Source organism: Monodon monoceros, unplaced genomic scaffold (assembly GCF_005190385.1).
Source record: "Monodon monoceros isolate NGI ecotype Baffin Bay Population unplaced genomic scaffold, NGI_Narwhal_1 Super_Scaffold_10, whole genome shotgun sequence".
Classification (NCBI taxonomy): domain Eukaryota; kingdom Metazoa; phylum Chordata; class Mammalia; order Artiodactyla; family Monodontidae; genus Monodon; species Monodon monoceros.
The window spans coordinates 39700555-39706692 of record NW_021703766.1 but is presented as its reverse complement, the minus strand read 5'-3'; the positions used below and the strand labels follow the sequence as shown (position 1 = coordinate 39706692).

At 30.4% G+C, this 6138-nt stretch overlaps 1 non-coding gene across 1 annotated transcript; it reads left to right on the top strand.

Moving 5' to 3' along the window:
- The first annotated feature begins 4469 nt into the window (after nucleotides 1–4469).
- LOC114890106 lies at nucleotides 4470–4574 on the top strand. The gene has a single exon (XR_003792241.1). It is a non-coding gene; the product is annotated as a U6 spliceosomal RNA (small nuclear RNA).
- The last annotated feature ends 1564 nt before the right edge of the window (nucleotides 4575–6138 follow it).

Genomic DNA, 6138 nt, shown 5'->3' with positions numbered 1-6138 from the left:
AAATTTATTTATGTTTCTTTTATAATTGATGCTTCTGGGTTCTCACTAAGAAATCTTTACCAGCTCTGAGATCATGAAGGTATTCTCTTAACTTTTCTAATAGGAGCTTTATAGTTTTAGTTTTAGGTTTAGACTACAGTTTACACTAAATTAATTATTGTCAGTGGTGTGAGGTAGGTCTTAAAGATCATCTTTTTTTTTATACAGATATTGAGATGTTTCAGAACTTTTTGTTGAAAAGACTGTTATATTCCTATTGAATTACTTCGGTGCCTTTGTCAAACATCTGTTGACTCTTAGATGTGGATCTATTTCTAGACTTATTATTCTGTTTTATTGATCTTTTTGTTTTTCCTTATACAAAAACCACAGTGTTACTATTTCTTTGTAACAAGCATTAATAAATTTTGTTTTTCTTTCTCAAAATTGCTTTTGCTGTACTAGACCGATTTTTATATAATTTTTAGAATCAGCTTTACAGTTTGGAATCTTGAATTTTTTTTGGCATGGAATTGAATGAAAAGATCAAAATGGGAGGAATTGACATCTTGGAGGTATTGAGAATTTCAATCTAAAAAGTAGATTAGTTCGTTGCTTATTTAGATTAAAAAAATTTTCTCTCAGTAGTTATATGTAGGTTTTAGGGCAAATTTCTTGTACAACTTTTGATAAATTTATCTCTTAAGTATTATGTCTTTTTAGTGCTATTTTAAAATTGTATAAGCTAATATTTTTATTGCTAATATGTAAAAATGCAATTGTATTTTGTATATTCACCTTGTATATATATTGTGATATTGCTAAATTCACTTATTATTTCAATTAATATTTTAGGGGGTAATTTTCTTAGGATTTTCTCTGTATATTACAATGTTATCTGTGAATATGCATAGCTTTATTACCTCTTTCCCATTTGTTATGCCTTTTCCTTTTTCCTTTGCCTTATTGAATTGTCTGGGGTTTCTAGTAAAATGAAAGCAGACATCCTTGGTTTATTCCTAATCTTAGTTGGGAATGTATGAGTTGTTCACCACTAGGTGTGTTTTTAGCTGTAAGTTTTCAGCAGAACCCCATTAACAGATTGAGGAATTTTCCTACTATTTCTACTATGCTGAAAAGAGGTGGTGTTGAATTTTATCAAAGGTTTTTGCTCTGGATCTATTAGATGATTATACAATATTTCTGCTTATTTTTTAATGTGGTAAATTGCAATTGATTTTCAAATGTAAAACCAGTCCTACATTTGGGGGAATAATATTACTTTTTTGAGATGTATTATGTTTGTAATATATTGTTGGATTAAATTTTATAATACTTTGTAAAGGATTTTATCATTTATGTTGATGAGGGATATTGGTGTGTTCTGTTCTTTTATTATAATATCCTCTGATTTTGGTATGAGGATTATGCTGGCTTTATAAAATAGTATGGAAAATGTTCCCTTCTCCTCTACTTTTTGAAAGAATTTGTGAAAGTTTGATATTATTTATTCTATAAATATTTGAGAGAGCTTACCAGTAAACCATCTTATTATGGAGCTTTCTTTGTGGGGGATTTTTATTGGTGAAAGTAATTTCTTTAACAGATATAGGACTATTCATATTTTTACATTTCTTGGATGTGCTTGAATAGCTGCATGTTTCAAATATTTTTCCATTTCATCCAAATTTTTGAATTTTTGGCATAATATTCTTGTATTATCCTTTTAATGTCTGTAGGTGCCATAATAATGTCTCTTATTTATGATATTGGTAATTTGTGTTTCTGTTTTTCCCTTGATCAGTCTTTCTAGAAGTTTAGCAGTTTTATTTATTATTTCAAAGAAATGATCTACTTTACTGGTTTCCTTTGATATCTTTAGTTCTTTACTTCTGTTTACTTTTGATTTAATTTATTCTTTTTCTAGACTTTTCAGTTGGAAATTAGGTCTATTGATTTTAAACCATTTCATTTTTCTAATATAAGCAATTAATTCTATAACATTACCTCAAATGGTGCTTTAGTTGTATACTATAAATTTTAAAACATTGTGTTTTCATTATTATTCCTTTTAAAATATTTTACAGTTTACATTGTGATTTTTTCTTTGATCCATGACATATTTAGAAGATTTTGTTTAATTTCCAAATACTGTGGATTTTTAAAAAAGATGTATTTCATATTTTCTAACTTTTAATTTAATTCTAATAATTCTATTATAGTCATAAAATTACTCTGTATTTCAAGGTATAACATTTATTGATTCTTCTTTAATCTCTCGACATATGGTCTATTTTGGCGAATTTTCTATACTCACGTGAAATAAATATGAATTTTGATTTTGAATGCAGTGTTTTATGCAGCTCTGTTAGGTTAAATTGGTTGGTAATATTCAAATATCACTTCTTCTTATTTGTTTATTTAGTCTACTTCTTCTATCAACTACTGGAGAGAGAATTAAAGTCTACAGTTATAATTCTAAATTTGTCTGTTTCTCCCACTAGTTTGTCTATTTTTGCTTCATGTATTTTGAAGATCTGTTGTTATATGCACATTCACTCAGTATGTCTTCTTGATGAATTAACCCTTTGTCAGTAGGAAATGTTTCTCTTTCGAAATATTTTTATCTTGAAATCTTCTTTGTGTGATTATAATATAGCTGCATCGCCTTTCTCATTCTTGTTGTTTATATATCATTTTATCATCCTTTTACATATATCTTATCTGTGTCTTTATATTTAGACTGTTTCTTGTAGACAGTATATAATTTGGTCTTCATTTTTTAGTCTAATATTAATAGCATTTAATGTTATTAGTAATATTGTTGGGTTTAAGTTTACCATCATATTGGTTCTCTATTTTCTTATTGTTCCTTTTTTTCTACTCTAAGACTAATTGAAAAATTTTAGTATTTCATTCTTTATCCTTTATTTATGTCTGAACTTCTTTGTTGGTTTTAGTAGTTACCCTCTCATTCTTCCTGCTGTTGTTGACATACATTTTACTTCTACATATATTGAAACTCCACAATACAATGTTATTTCCTTTCTTCCAACAGTCAAATGTTGTTTAGGAAATTAATAAACGAGGAAAATGTATTTAATATTTAGTCCATGTATTTGCCATGTCTAGGGCTCTTCATTCATGTAGGCTTAGGTTTCCATCTTGTAACAGTTCCTGTTAGCCTGAAGAAATTCCTTCACTTCTTGTGTAACAGGTCAGCTGGTGATGATTTTCTTAGTTTTTTTATCTTGAAATATTTTTATTTTATTTTCAATTTTGATTAGTATTTTCACTGGATATACAATTTTAGGTTGACAATTTTTCCCCTAGTTTTTAAAGATATTATTCCATTGTCTTCTGACTTTCAATATTTCTGATAAGAGGTAAACTGTCATTCTTATCTTTATTTCTCAGAATCTTTTTCTCTGTGGTTTCTTTAAAGGTTTCTCTTTTTACCATGGATTTCTAGAAATTACAATATAATATTCATTGGTGTGACTTTCTTTTATTTTATCCTACTGGAAGATCATTGAGATTTTGTATCTGAGGTTTATTTTTTATTAGTTAATTTGAAAAATTCTCAGCCATTATCAAATATTTTTTTCTGTCTAATATTTTTCTCATCTTCCCCTGGTGCTTCAGTTCAACATATTTTAGAATACTTGATGTTGAATCACAAGTCACTGAGGCTCTTTTCATTACCCATGACAGCAATACCATACCCCATGTAATTACTGGGGTAAATTCAATGGATGCATAATATTGAATTGTAAAAACATGTAGTAATTTACTTATTGTGGTAGATAGCTTCTGATGTAGATCCCCAAATATTTGCCTACTTGTATTCCCATTCTTATGTAATCCCTTCACCTTGAGTGTGGGCTGGATCTAGCAATTTGCTTCTAATGAATAGAATACAGCAAAATCAATGAGAAGTCACTTCTGTGATTAGGTGACAAAAGACTCCTAGCACTTTCTTGCATTTGTTCTGCTTGTTCATTATAACGAAGCAAGTTGCAATATGGAGAAGCCCACAAGACAATAAACTGAGGGTAGGCTCTGACCAAAAATCAAAGAGGAACTGAGGCCCTTTGTCCAAAAACCTGCAAGGAACTGAATCCTGCCAACAACTACATGAGTGACCTTGGACATGGATCCTTTCCCAGTTGAAACTTCAGAGAAAGACCTCAGCCTCAGCTGCCATCTGAGAGCAGTCTTTCTCATTTAGATGATCCAAATAAGCCATGGGCAGATATCAGAGACATTGTGATATAAGCTGTTGTTTTAAGTTGCTAAGTTTTGGGACAATTTGTTATACAGCAATGGATGACTAACACACTTTACCTGTCTACCATTTTTGGACATGTTCCCTCCTTTTATTTGCTGTTATAAATAATGCTGTACTAAATAGCCTTGGGCATATTACTTCATTTTCAGAAATGAATTTCCATAAGTGAAAATGATGAGTCAAAACACATGAGCAGCATGCACTCTGATAGTGCATATAATAAAATTTTGGAATGATACAGAGAAGATTAATATGGCCACTACTTAAGGATGATAAACAAAGTCATGAAGTGTTCCATATTCTTTTTACAAATGATTAAAAGCAGTTCAATGAAGGAAGGATAGCCTTTTCAACAAATGGTGCTAGAATGAGGGGCCATCTATAGGCAAGAAAATGAAACTCAAAGTAAACTTCACAGCTTATACAAAAATTAGCTCAAAATTGATTATGGACTTAAAACATAAAACCTTTAGGAAAAATAGAAAATAAAAATACTTTGGCATCTAGGACTAAGCAAAGAGTCTTTAGATTTGACACCAAAAGCACAATTTATAAAAGAAAAATTTGATAAATTGGACCTCATCTAATTTAAAAACTTTTCCTCTGTGAAAGTCCAGGTGAAGAAGAAAGAAAGAAAAGTAACAAACTGGGTGTAAATATTTGCAAACCACGTAGCCAACAAAGGAGTAGTATCTCGAGTATATAAAGAACATGTAAAACTCAATAGTTAAGCAAAACAAACACTCAAATTAGAAAATATGCAAAAGACACAGACTTTTCAATGAAGACGTTATGCAGATGGCAGATAAGCACATGAAATGATGTTTAACACTAACAGCCAGCAGGGAAATGCAAATTAAAACCATAATGAGATATCACTGTATACAGATCAGAATGGTGACAATAAAAAATAGTGACATTACCAAATGCTAGCAAGGATGTAGAGAAACTGGACCACTATTATTTTGTTGATGGGAATGTAAGACGGTATAGCCATTCTTGAACACAGTTCGGCAGTTTCTTATAAAACTAAACATGAAATTGCCCTAGGAACCCCAAATTGCACTCTTGGGTATTTATCCCAGAGAAATTGTGAATGTGAATGCTTGTAGTGGCTTTATTCATAATAGTCCCAAACTAGAACAGCTCAGATGTCTTCAGCAGGTGGAGGGTTTAATTGTGGTACATATATACAAGAAATATTACTCAGCAATGAAAATAAGAAAACTATTGATACATGCAGTCATTTGGATGGATATTCAGGAAATCATCTGAGCGAAGAAAAAAATCCAACCTCCATATGTTACATACTACATATTTTATATATTGTTCTTCAAATGACAAAATGTTATAAATGCAGGAGTTAGGGACAAGAGATGGAGAATGGGAAGCAGGAGAGTATGATTTTAAAAGGGCAGTATGAGAAATTCTTGTGATGGTGGAAGGTCCTGTATCTTGACTGTGGTGGTAGATATGCGAACCTCGACACGTGATTAAATTGTATAGAACTGAATATATAATAATACACAAATGAGTACAAGTAAAATTGGGGACATCTGAATGATATGTGGACTGTATCAATGTCATGGTCTTGGTTGTGATATTATACTATAGTTTTGCAAGATGTTACCACTGGTGAAAACTAGGAAGAGGTACATGGGATCTCTCTGTATCATTCCTTTCAACTGAATGCAAATCTATAACAATCTCAGTAAAATTTCAATTTTAAAATAGAGTGAGCATTTTTATAATTTTAAGTATATTGACAAATTTTACACCAAGAAAGCACACTAATTCATAACTATACTCACCAGATAAATGAGCAAACAAAAAAATTCACTCTAATTGCAATTTAAAAAGGTCTTTCT